We start from the raw sequence: 13,229 nt of genomic DNA, 5'->3' as shown, positions 1-13,229 counted from the left end.
ATTTCTTACTGTTTATTTTTTTGAAACTCTGTATTATTTGTACCCTTTTACTGTTTTTTTTCTTTCTTTAAATAAAATTAAAAAATAAATAAATAAATGAAGTATATTCTCTATAGTCCTATTCTCTTCTGACAGTATAATCTTCTTATATTGTTTTGTTTGCCTGATGTTTATCTCTTCAGGATTCAAACTGCGTGTAAGTGTAGTGTATGTTTGCTATGTTCACCACATCACCAGCAACTAATGAAAGGTCCTTTGTCTGATTTTAATTAAAATATTTGTTGAATTAATAAAATGAAAAAGATATGAGTGAGCTATTTTTTCTCCCAGAAATTATAGCAAACAAACTAAGATCAGAAGTTTTATGTCTAACTCTTTATTTCCTAGAAATGTACTATTATTTAAAGAGGAAGACGATGACAATTTTTAAGAAAGAAGATGTATTATTGTTTTTATAGCTTAATTGTAATTAAAAAGCATGGTATTGCTAGAGTTTTTCCAGTCTACTGTGATACAGCATCACACAGAGAAAGAATACAGTTATGTTACTTCAATGATGTGGATGAGCTCATGACTCCAAAGGCCTGTTAAAAATAGAAACTAACCAAACTCACTTAATAACTTAGATAATTTACACTGAATAATACTCTGTTCAAGCATATAAAATCATTTTCTGTGAATGAAGTATTAATATCTGCTTCTTTTATGCCTAAGAAACTATCGATCAAAGAAGTTGGAAAACTTCTACAGTGTACAAAATTATCAAAATGTGAAACTATTATGCTATGCACATCCATAGATTCTTGGTGTAGTTGTAAAATTCAAAACTTCTCAAAAAAGAATATTTTCATAACCCATTTTCTGGACATAAAAAGTTGGCATTAGCCTAGAGATAGAAGTCAGTGCTAAAACATTTTGCTAGGATGTTCAAACTCAATGGTTTCATCCAGCATCCCAAAACAAAACAAACACAAGCAAAAACAAACAACTCAGCCACTTTAATATACTTTAATATTAAACTATCCTTTAATATTAAATTATAGAGTTGATCTAGTCCAGGACTCTAAGATCATTAAAGGGATCAGTTTTGTATAGACAAACACAGTTGTAGGCAGCAAGGAAAAAAGAAAATAAAACATAATATTTTATTGCATATATTTATGTATTTATGTTAGCTCCACAACTTAATATGTGACTTAAATTGGATATTCGAATTTGACTATTAATTTAAATCTCATTCTGTGTGTATCTTTCCAAACAACAAAGGCAAACAAATTTCCTTTTACTATTTAAATAAAATTTGAAAAAACTTTTAAATCTTTTATCTCCCTATGTACCTATCTAGCACAATTCCTCACATATTGTTTCCACCACTATTTATTGACTTTCTGGGAAGTGTTCCTGTGTGTGTTTGTGTGTGTGTGTGTGTGTGTGTGTGTGTGTGTGCACGTGCACGTGTATGCAGGTTTTTGTGTGTGTACACGTTGCTAGTTGTTTATCATTATCTACTTTGTCCCAGATTCTGTTTTTGAATGGAATATTTTATAAATTGTTGTTACTGACATTAAAACCCTGTACAAGCAGAAAAGATATTTAAAGATAATTGCCACAAAAAGGTAAACAAGGTGGTAAATTATCTTTGCATTTATTTTTATTTTAAAGAGAAAGAATAAATAACAATAAAATGGAGCTTCAAAACAGGTTGATAGGAGAGTTAAAATAATTCATTGTGTATTGTTGTCTCCTTAGTAGTTATTTAGAGTACAATATATAGGCATGATATCTTGTCCAAAGAATATTAGCACATACCTTTCTTTCCAATGAACTAAGAGAAACTAGCTGCATCAGTATCTTAAATATCTTGTGTGTGATTTTTTTCTTTTACCCTTCCTTCCTTTCCACTTTACCTATCAGTTTGTCTTTTCTTTTGAACACTTTCTTCTCAATTCACAACATCTGTTATACATGTTGGATCTTATTTACTCATTCAGTTTCTCACTTTAGTGAGACAATGAGATGTGTACACATAAGGATCTGATTTATTTCAATTATGAGTATGATGTCAAGTTGCATTCATTTATCTATAAAAGTCTCCAGTTTATCCTTCTTCATGGCTGAGTGGTTCTTGATTATATGTATGTACATATCAATATATATGAAAAAAAAACATTTTTGTCCAGTCATTAATTGATGGATATTTGCATTAATTGATGGGTACTTGGGTTGTTTCCAAGATTTAACTATTGCAAATTGTTCTTTAGTAAACATCAGTTCACATATATCTCTGTGGTATTATGTTTTTAATTCTTATGGGAAGATGCCCAGAAGGGAATTGATGGGCTAAATGGGACTTATAGCTTTTTAATCCTAGCTTTATAAGGAATACCCATGGTAATTTTCACAACAGTTGCACCAGTCTACACTCCTACCAATGGGGAGGGTTTCTTTTCCCCACAATCCCCCCCAACATTTGTTATTGAACAGAGAAAACTGAGTAGGAGTGGTGAAAATGAACATAACTGATCTTTTTCACCACTGCTACTCAAAGTAAATCTGGCAATATTAGCTAGAGCAATTAAACAAGAGAAAAATATAAAAAATAAATATAGGAAAGGAAGAAGTTAAATTATCATTATTTGTAGATGACATGAAAGTCTACATAGAAGACCACAAAAACTCTACCAAGTAACATTTAGAGTTAATATGCAAATATAGTAGTATAGCAAGATACAAAGTCAACTCCCAAAGATCAATAGCACAAGTAACAAATTCACAGAGACAGAATTTAGTACCTTCACAATAGCATCTTAAAAATGAAATACTTAGGAATTAATACAACAAAGGATGTAAAAGAGCTCTACAGTGAAAATTACAGTATCCTAAAAGAGGAGACTGAGAGGATATCAGAAAATGGAAAGAAAGAATCCTTGCTTTGGAATAGGAAGAACCAACATAGTGAAAATGATCACACTCGCCGAATTACTATACAGATTTAATGCATTCTCAATAAAAATACCACTACCATTCCTAGAGAAAACATTCCTAAAATTTATCTGAAACCAGAAAAGACTGAGAATAGCAAAAGCAATTCTAGGCAACAAAGACAAGTAGGAGGACACCACAATCCCAAACATGAAAATATGCTACAAAGCTACTGTAATAAAATCAACTTGATATTTGCAAAACAAAAACGAACAAATATACCAAAAAATACAGACCTGAGGATCAGTAGAGAAGAATAGAAGATGCAGAAGCAACCTCAAACTTTCAGCCACATGATTCTTGACAAAGAAACCAAATATGTTCTCTGGAAAAATGACAGTCTTTTGAATAAATGATGTTGGTAAAGCTGGCTCTCCACATGCCAAAAACTGAAACTAGACCCATGTCTCTCAATCTGCACTAAACTAAGTCAAAATGAATCAAATATCTAAATATGAAAAGAGAAACACTAAATTTACTGGAAGAGAAAACAGGTGGAAATCACAAAGACATATATGTAGGCAGAGACTACATGAACAAAACCCAGGCTGCAAGGGAAATACTACAAAAAATCAGCAAATGCGATCTCACCTTATTTAAATAGCTTTTACACGACAAAAGAAATCAACAACAGAGTGAAAAATCCAAAAAAAAAGTATAGCCAGTTGTGCAAACAGACAAAAGACTAATATGTAGACCATGTAAAGAACTGGAAAAAAAAAAAAAAAAAAAAAACAAAAAACAGAACACCCAAATTCAAATACCCAACCCCAAACTGAGAATCTGAGATGAATACACATCTCATGAAGAAATACAAATTGAAAACAAGTACATGAAAAGATGTTCAACATCACTGATCATTTGAGATATGAAAATTAAAATACTGTGAGATTCCATCTCTCCCCAGAAAGAATAGCTATTGTCTTGGCATTTCTAATCTTCAGAAAAAAGTAAAAGATGTATGAGTTTAGCTTACACAAAATGAATACAGAATGCTTCCTATACTGAAACAGATGTCAGGGAATTGACTCAACTCAGGAATAGCTATGAAATATTCACAAAGTTATTGTGCTGAGAAACCAGAAATAATGTGCCCATGCATATCATATTGTAAAATGATGCTTCGTACACAAATCAGCCAGTGACTCTTTATACTAAAAAGGTCATGTAATTTGAAATGGAAGCCCAAAACTCAGAATTGCTGTTGAGAACTGAAAGTGAAGAAAGCTAAAAATTAAGACTAGAAAGGATTTGCTTTTCATTTGATTTGATAAAAGCAAGCTATGTGAATTTAACTGAACAAAACAAACTTAATGGGAAAGAACTCTTAACCATTCTAAAATGTCTTATAACATTCAAAAACAGTGCTACAAAAACCCCAAACAAACAAATAAAAACAATGCCTCACCACAAGAAGTGGGACACATCTGTAATCCCTGTTGTTCAAAAGGAAAGGCAGGAAGATCTTGAATTCAAAATCAGTCTGAACATCATAGCAAGATATTGTCTGTAAATCAAAACAAAATAAAACTTTAGAAAACAAAGATGAAAAATTTGTGTTCTTAAATCACTCTCCAGTTTGCCTTCAATAATGTTAGTTACAGGTTGAGGTAGTGAAGCCAGTGGTTGATATCGAAATTTCTTTGAGTTATGCTATTTCAGGACAGTGTGTATTAGTAGTGATATTAATGTGACAGGTATTTTAATAGGCAATCATGTATCTAAATTAGTTTTAGTAAAATGACTAATATTTTAGCAAAATTAATCTCCTAAAAAATTCTAAGTTGTTTGCAATATGAAACAAAATATACTAAATTTTTGTCTTGATTCTTAAAGTGGTAAATATGATACATTTAAACTGTTGATGTGCTAAATCTTGCCTGATCTTTCCATAAAACACAGGTATTTATCATATAACTGATGTCATTGTACACACCTATCAAAGACTACCTAGTGTCCATAAAAGCTTTCCAAGATAAAGTTTTCTAGCTTTTTTTTATTGAATAATTTACTTTCTCATGATTTTAATTCAAGGAACAAAATGTAAAGCTATTCACCAAAAACCACAGTGTATTTTTATAAGAAGAAACTATCAGTTCATATAATTTCAGAAAAAGAGAGTAGTGTCTCAGTTAACCTTGCTAAGTATGACCACAGTGATGATCTGTAGCTGCAGTCTTGGCATGAACTGTGTGAAGCAAAGGAGAAATAAGGATGTAACACTGAATTGCAATTTCAGGTTTTGTGCTTTCTACCAGAGAAACTATGGCATTAAGAATTCTGTAATAATGAGTCTAACAGATCTTTCTGATCCCTCATGAATATACCATGCAGATAGACTGTGCTCTAATCAGAATATGTCAGACAAAAACTTGAGAGGTATCTAATTTGTGCCAGATCATGGTTAGAAGCAACAAATCTGTAGATTAGATAACTGTAAGGAGTAAACATGAAGGAGGATGGAATTGCCTTAACTCTAGTAGGTGTAACTTGGAGTATTGACATAGCATTCCCCCCAGCCTGAGTTGCAGAAGCCAGGAAGTTATGAGTTTTGCTTTATCCAGTTCTTCATTCTGTATAACCTACACTGACGACGACCCTGGGAGAAATCCTTGTAAGGAACTAGGTAACTAACTCTTCCTTCTCATTGAGGAGAACATCTGCTCCATCATTTGCATCTTTATCTCATATATCACAGGCACATTTTTTTAGTCTGGCAAGAAACCAAAGTGAAATTAATTTATGCCATGTATAATTCATTTTAACAGATGCTCTGAATGAAATAGTCTTTGTGCTTTACTTTGGCTCACATTTTATTAGGTGTACCTTAATATGTAAAGAATGTGGATTTTAAGTGTGAGGAATTTAATATTTGATATTTGATGTGCCTTTTAAAATCAAAGACTTTCTTTTGCTGCCTACACAGAAAAATCTGTGAAAATTTTTTTTCAACTGAATTGACTAGCTTCAATTGACCATAAAATCAATTACACAGTATGGGAATGCAGATCCAAGCCCCAAATGTACATATGACTCCTCAGCTCTACCTTTTAATTCTGTATTTCTTCCAAAGGTACCCAGATAATTAAGATACCACTTAAAATCAAGCTCTTCTGGTTCATATTCTTTATGTTTAGAAAATATCTTTTATTTAAGGAATATAGACTTTATATCTGGATGTTAATTTTCAAAAATTCTAGCCATTGAACACTTGATCTTAATATGAAAGTATTTAAAAGTAAAAAGAAAATGGATATGTCACATGGAAATAGCATGATGTCTTGGTTATCTTTCTCTCATTGATGAGACAAAAATACCTGCTGCCTGCAATTAATGGAGGAAAGGATTATTTATCACACAGATTATAGAACTTCAGTCCATAGTTTATTGACTCCAAGGCAGGGTGGCACAGCATTAGAGGCAACAGTTCAAAGTAGAGAAAGACAACAAAAACAAGAAGTGCAAAAAGAAGAAAGCAAATCTCTTTCCTCCCTTATATTGGATACAAGCTATCCACATGCACCATCTCCATCCTTTCTTTCACAAAACCAGGGTGTTTACAAAGTGAGAACCCTGGGCCCCTGCTGAGTTACATAGCTAAACCTCTAAATCTCTCAAGTTGACACAATGAATCAACTATTACAATCCACCCTTTGTCAACTTGTCAGTCAGACATATTTTTTTATACTGGTTTTCAGATACAAAGACATGTTTATTTTTGTCATTTCCCAAGTTGGACATTTAACATTGGTTTAATAATCCTTAAGAACTTGTATTAAGTCTATCAACATTGTATTACATTAGAACCATAACATTCCATCTTGAGCCCCTAAAGACTCATGCATATCCCTTTATGCAAGAGACATTTAGTTCATCTCTTAAGAATTGCCAGTTATAACAGTTTCAGTATTGCTGACAAATCCAAACCCCAAAACTCTGAGATTTAAGGTAAACTCTTAGTTGTAAGCCTCTGTACAAATGAAAACAGTGTTAAACGCTTAAAACATTCAATGGCTCAAGATGAACATTTTCATACCAAAAGTCACAAAGAAGGGAATACAAAAGACTTGGACCAAAACAAGTCCAAAATCCAGCAGGGCAAACATTAAGACCCATGTTCTATGTCTAGCATCTGAAGCAGTCTATCACAAATTTTGAGTTACAAAGGCTTGAATGACAGCCTACCCATGGTACTTCTGGTGGTTATATCTTCCACAGATTTTCTCTTAAGCCTCCTTTGCTCCCTTCTGCAGCATTCCTGAGACAATCCACATCCTGACCTTTTTCAAACTTCTGAGGTCTTCACCTTCAGCTTCACACTCACAGCTTTACATACTGCCCCTCATGGGCACACTATCTGATCTCCCAGCCCTTCTGAAGTCAAGGTGTAAGTCTTATTAATCCCTTACCTCTTGCATTTTCCATGCACTTAAAACTAGTGCCAAGGTCTGCTACCAGCTGGAGCAGTAGCCAGGGTTTCCCCTCTCTCACTTGGCTGTGTAGAAGGTGAGTGCCTGAATCACTGGGCACTGTAAATTGAATTCTAAGGAGCAAAGTTTCTATGCTGTCACCTATGTGGAACACAGAGCTCTGAGGTTTTCTTCTCAAAGTCGTCTTTCATTTTTGTAGTTTTGAAGCTACAATGAGTGGAGACTTGCTGCTTCTTGTGGTGCCTTCCGGCTATCTTTTATATTTTCCTGTTCCTTCTCAGCAACCAAGATTTCTTCATCTCTATTTTTGCAGTCCACAGCTTTATTGGAGCTTTCTTTCTGGCCAAACTCACAATATTTTAAATTATTCTGCTGGCCTCTCTGCTCTTGATTTTCAACAGGTATGTGACTAAAAGCCCCCAATAATAGCCATGCCACTGCCTCAACATTAAACTGCCTTGAATTTTTTTTCTACCAGATTAATTAGACTTCCACCATTAATTTCAGTTTCAGGTAAAATTTCTGGACATGAGTGAAATGCAGACATACTTTTTGCTAAGCCATAACACACACTCTCTGGAATCCAGCAGCCTCTGTAGTCCTTTTTCCTAGCAGAAACCTCCTGATCCCAGCAGGAATTATATCAACCTTCTGGTTTTGCAAGCTCTGACAGGAATCTCCCATACAGAATATCCTAATATGTTTGAGCTCTACTCATTCATGCAACATCTTGAAACTTTTTCAAACTTTTCCCACAAGCCATTCTCAAAGGCTTTGGAAATACATGGCTAGGGATAGTCACAGCAAGGATCTCACTTCTCTAGTACCAAATTCTAACTTAATTTTCTCTCATTGCTGAGACAAAATATCTGATGCCCAAATTTAAAGAAGAAAAAGTTTATTTAGCTAACAGTTTGTAGAGGTTTCAGTCCATAATCAGCCTGCTGCAAAGTAGGATGACATATTTCAGGGGCAATAGTTCAAGATGGAAGAGGATAGCAAAAGCAACAAGAGTAGAAAAGGGAGAAACACGCCTCTCTTCCTCCCTTTTATTGTATTCAAGCTATCTACCAACACTATCTCCAAGCCCTCCACAAGCTCAAGACCTTTAGGAAGTGAGAACCCTGGCTCCCTGCTGAGTTACTTCATTAAGCTTCTAAAGTTCTCAAGTTGCCACAGTGTATTACCCATTACACATGGTGAGGGGGAAAACATCCCAATACCTCATTTATTATCATCACAACTAGAAGAGAAGAGTTACATCTTTTGATTAAGGTAACAAAAAGCCATTAACCATTTCTAGATTACAAACAAAAGTTCTTACAAAGTAGTCCATACAATACATCTCTTTGTTTAGTATAAATACATTTACAAATGCTACGTAAAGCCTTTTGATTATCCAGAATAACAGACAAATTTCACAAAGACAAGGAATACTACATATAAAATGCAATCATGACTAAGGCTAGTCACATTCCTTTTATCAAGATAAATTATAACTTACCTAGACTGAGCTATTATTTATAAGAATCATTTTTAGTGGTTTGGGTAAGTTATTTCCAAAGTATTTAAAGTAGAGGAATACATGAACAGTCAAACCTAGTCTTAGTACCTAATCAGATTTCTCAAGAACCCAAGCCTTAAAAATTAAATTCAATTACTTCTTGAACTTTTAACTAAGATCATGGGTAAAAATTAAATTCAGATATTTAGAAAGTCTAATTTCATTTTTAAAGAATTGATACAACATTTACAGTTAACTTTATGCCAAATTTGGAATACCTATTTTTCCAAAGGCATAATTCTTTTTTTATATATTTTTAAAATTTTTTTATTTTAAATATATTAGGACAAAAGAGGACATAACAAAGCAGATCAGAACAAAACAATGTAAGCAGTCCAGTATTTCACTACAAGACAACCTGTAATTAATAGTAACTATCATAATGTCTCTTTCTTTGAAATAGTTGAACATAACTTCATATACAATAGTATCAAGCATAACAAAATAGTATAAAACCATTTCAGAGGGGATAATTCTTTTACATAAACAATTTTTTTTTCCCATACTGAGAATTGAACCCAGGGCCTCTGCAATAAACTACATTTTTAGTTTGAGACAGTCTTGGTGATTGCTAAATTTCCTTGTTTTTAGTTTGAGACAGGCTTGGTGATTGCTAAATTTCCTTGACTGAACTAAAATTTTCAGTCTTTTCTGCTTCTACTTCCAGAGTTCTGGGCTTTCTGACATGAACCAACAGGACTGGCCATACGCAGATATTTTGTTTATTAAATGTCTAACTTCAGCTCTCTTGAGATTACAACTAGCCTATCTGGTGTCTTGGTTCTGAGATAGAAAGGCCAAACTCTGGGCATAAAAGTATCTGCCTTTTACAGATCCACCCATCTTGGCATGCTGCTCAGCGAACAGAGTACTGGTGGTGTTGAATCCCCACTCAGAGCCCCGTTGGCACCTAGGTGCAGTGTCCAATCTGCACAGTGACCTTGAGTTCACCTTCTGCTCTGTAAAGTTTCACAGTGTTCTCACTATTTGAAAACAGTTCTCTTTCTGCTTGGTAATTTCTTAAGAGACACCTGTTAGCTAAAGGATGCCTTCACTTTTTAAATTTAAAACTTTGTTGCTGATATTCTAACTTCCTTAAACATCCAGATATCTAGCAAGAAAACAACAGTAATAAAAAATAAAACTGAACCTCATAGCAGATGACTCTGCAAAACATATTAAAACAAAGTAAAATGCAAAAATCATTAGTGAGATGACAAAACAATTGAGACTTTTAAGTGTTTTACTTTAAATTTAATCCCATGCGAGCACCTATAAAATATTTATATTTTAATGTTCCTAAAGTAGTTTAATCTGATCTGCCAAGTCACAGCTACAGCAAAATATTGTCTCGGGGTCAAGCAATGCACTGAACTCAGCAGGTCGGGCTGGATTTCCACAGCCAATATAAATCCCACAGGCTGGGATTGAAAAGCTTTATTTTAAGTAAATCCATCTATTCCCAACCATAGAGTACCCTGAGAAACAAAAATATCTCCAGATGTTCTCTTTATTAATTGATATAGTTATTTAAGGAGCCAATTTGCTACACACACACATAAAGCCAATGAATCAACCAATCATCCATAATTTTGAAGGAATATTTCTAGTTAAAACTCCAAAGTTATTTTTGAAAATTATACATTATTGATAACTAATCATGAGTTTGTGAAGAGGAAGTATGGTGGCATTAATCTTAATTGGTTTATCTGTTACTCAGAATACCATCATGATAAATACTTATCCCCTCACCCCAATATTTGTACCATTTCGTTTCAGGTGATATTTGTGACGTATTATCAGCATACCCAACTTAAAACCTTGCATATGTTTTTTCCCATCCATATAATCTAATCAAAGGTGCCAACCCTGGAGCTGTACCAGCCCAAATCTTTCTTGTTACTTGTGTGCAGCCTGCATGGTCCATCTGCTTGATGTCACATGACAGATCCTACAGGCCTAGAAGATGAAAGGATGCTCAGGCTACGTGTCTGGGAGTGACAGTTTTCTTTGTGATGAACCACAGAGTCATGGCTTGTTAAATAAACCTGTGACAATGATAAAAGACAAAGCCATCAGTCTGGAGTGGAATATGGCCTATCTGCCTGTGACAAACCATGCTATCTTTTTATTACACATGCTGACATCTCATAAAGCATTCCCACAAGTGGTAACCAGAAATAGTCTCTGAAGACAGCCCCACATGAGAGTAATAGTTTGCTGCTTATCTTTGAATAATTGAATGGAAAAAAACCTCGAGTGTACAATGTAGTTCTTTAAGCCTGAGAGATAAAAGTGACTTTTTACCTAGGACATTTTGTGTGATGGACCTATTTCACATAACATTAAAATCTTGAGCAGTGACATACAAATGACTACAAGATTCCTCTTTCAAAGCATGTCAGTTTTAAACTCTCCTCCTTTTCTTTTTTTAAGTCTGTAGGTCTCCTTTACAAGGTGGTTTCTGTTTGTTCCAGTTATCCTTTAGCCAGTGCTTACAATATGCTAGATATAGTGATAATTGCTATATATAAATCTCAGTTAATCTTTCTAATATGTATATTATCTCAGTGTAACTGGACACATGATTTACTTCAAGAAATGATTTTTTGGGTGGGTATCAGGATTGAACTCATAATCTAGAGCTTGCTAGGCAGGTGTAGGCTATTTAACCCAAGAAATGACTCTGTTACACTCATTTTTAAAGATGAGAAAACTGAAGCTCAGAGAAGTGGTTTGTTCAAGACTACTTAATGGATGAGTTATGGTCTACTATACTATACTATACTATACTATACTATACTATACTATGCTATACTGTAACAGTAACAAATGCAGTACAACATATTATAAAAATGGGCATTTTAGTATGTGAGTTTCATGATTTTCAACTTAAAGTAGGTCGTATCAATTTAATAAGTGATTTGATTATTTATAAAAAGAATCTTGATTTATTTATAAAAAGAATCTTGATTATTTATAAAATAGAAGCAGTTTTGTACTAGAATTTAAGTACTACTTTCTCTGGTTCTCTTTTCATTCCTCCTAGTCTCTTAGGTACCCTCTATCTATCCTACTTTCCAAGACTGTTTCTTTTAACCTAACTTACTGGCAACTTTTTTCTAGGTTCTTTGGAAAGTTGTTCTCTTTTCTTCTCGATGAATTGTTTTATATACACAAGTGCACACATTCTGTCATTACGTTCCATTTAATTTTAGTATTTTTTCACATAGTTACATAATAGTTTTGTGAATTTAAATTTTGGCTCTCCATTTTTCCCAACGCATTTCTTAAGAATGTAAATAGGTCAAACACTTATATAAGACTTTGTAATGTACTGGACAGCTAGGATTGCTTCTCAAATTGAAGTACTTTACTCTGCTAATTGTTTCAGAACCAAAAAGGAGACTAAGTCTCCAATGTTAAAGAACAATAGTGCTTGCCAAATTCAAATTCTGAATGAGCTTCTCAGTAGCAAAAGATGCTTATTTTGAAAAAATGAAAAGGTGACTTTTTCTAGTCTAATAAGTCTACAAAAATATTCATTTAATCCAGTAGTTTTTAATGTTTTGAGGGTAGCTGCTGTATCTCACTGCTATTTAGTTTTGACAGTTACCTTAAGGAGTAATTACAGGCTTTAATAGAATTTATAGACAGATTAGAATTCTACAATTCATAGTGACAAATAAAATTTTAATTTTAAGTCAGAATATTTCAGATTGCAATTGAATTTAAATATCACTAATCAACTGATTCTCAGTTCTGGCTTTACATTTAAATCTTTTGAGAAAAGCATACATAAACAAGCATGTGAACATACCTGCACACTCATGTTCATGCACTGTCTCCACCAGTTATTAAGGTAAAAAGTATATCAAAACATTTCCCAGGTAATTCATGTTTATTTAGGATAAAATAATCCGGTGATCTAATTTAACCACTGATTTGTTCTAGAATATCTTGCCAGAATCAAGCTATTTTAAAAGTAACTTCAGTGATACAGCAGTGTCAAAACACGGCTTTCATGAACTTTTAAAATCCATTGTTTGTAGGCAACAAATGACAATTGACTTCTGATTATAGTATACAAGAGTATGCAGATTTCAAAATTAATACACTTTATAATTCAAAACTGTAAAATGCACATCATAAAATAGGACTTTTAAAGCAATATATTTTTCACTAAAGGCTTTGTGTTCTTGGTGAGAAAAGTGGGGAGAAAATAGCTCAGGAGAGATGGAAAGATTCTCAAT

The sequence above is a fragment of the Cavia porcellus genome, unplaced genomic scaffold, assembly GCF_034190915.1.
Source record: "Cavia porcellus strain 051 isolate PalLab524CR breed Dunkin Hartley unplaced genomic scaffold, mCavPor4.1 scaffold_12, whole genome shotgun sequence".
In the NCBI taxonomy this organism is placed as follows: domain Eukaryota; kingdom Metazoa; phylum Chordata; class Mammalia; order Rodentia; family Caviidae; genus Cavia; species Cavia porcellus.
The sequence above is the reverse complement of the archived record's forward strand: the minus strand, read 5'-3'. Positions refer to the sequence as shown.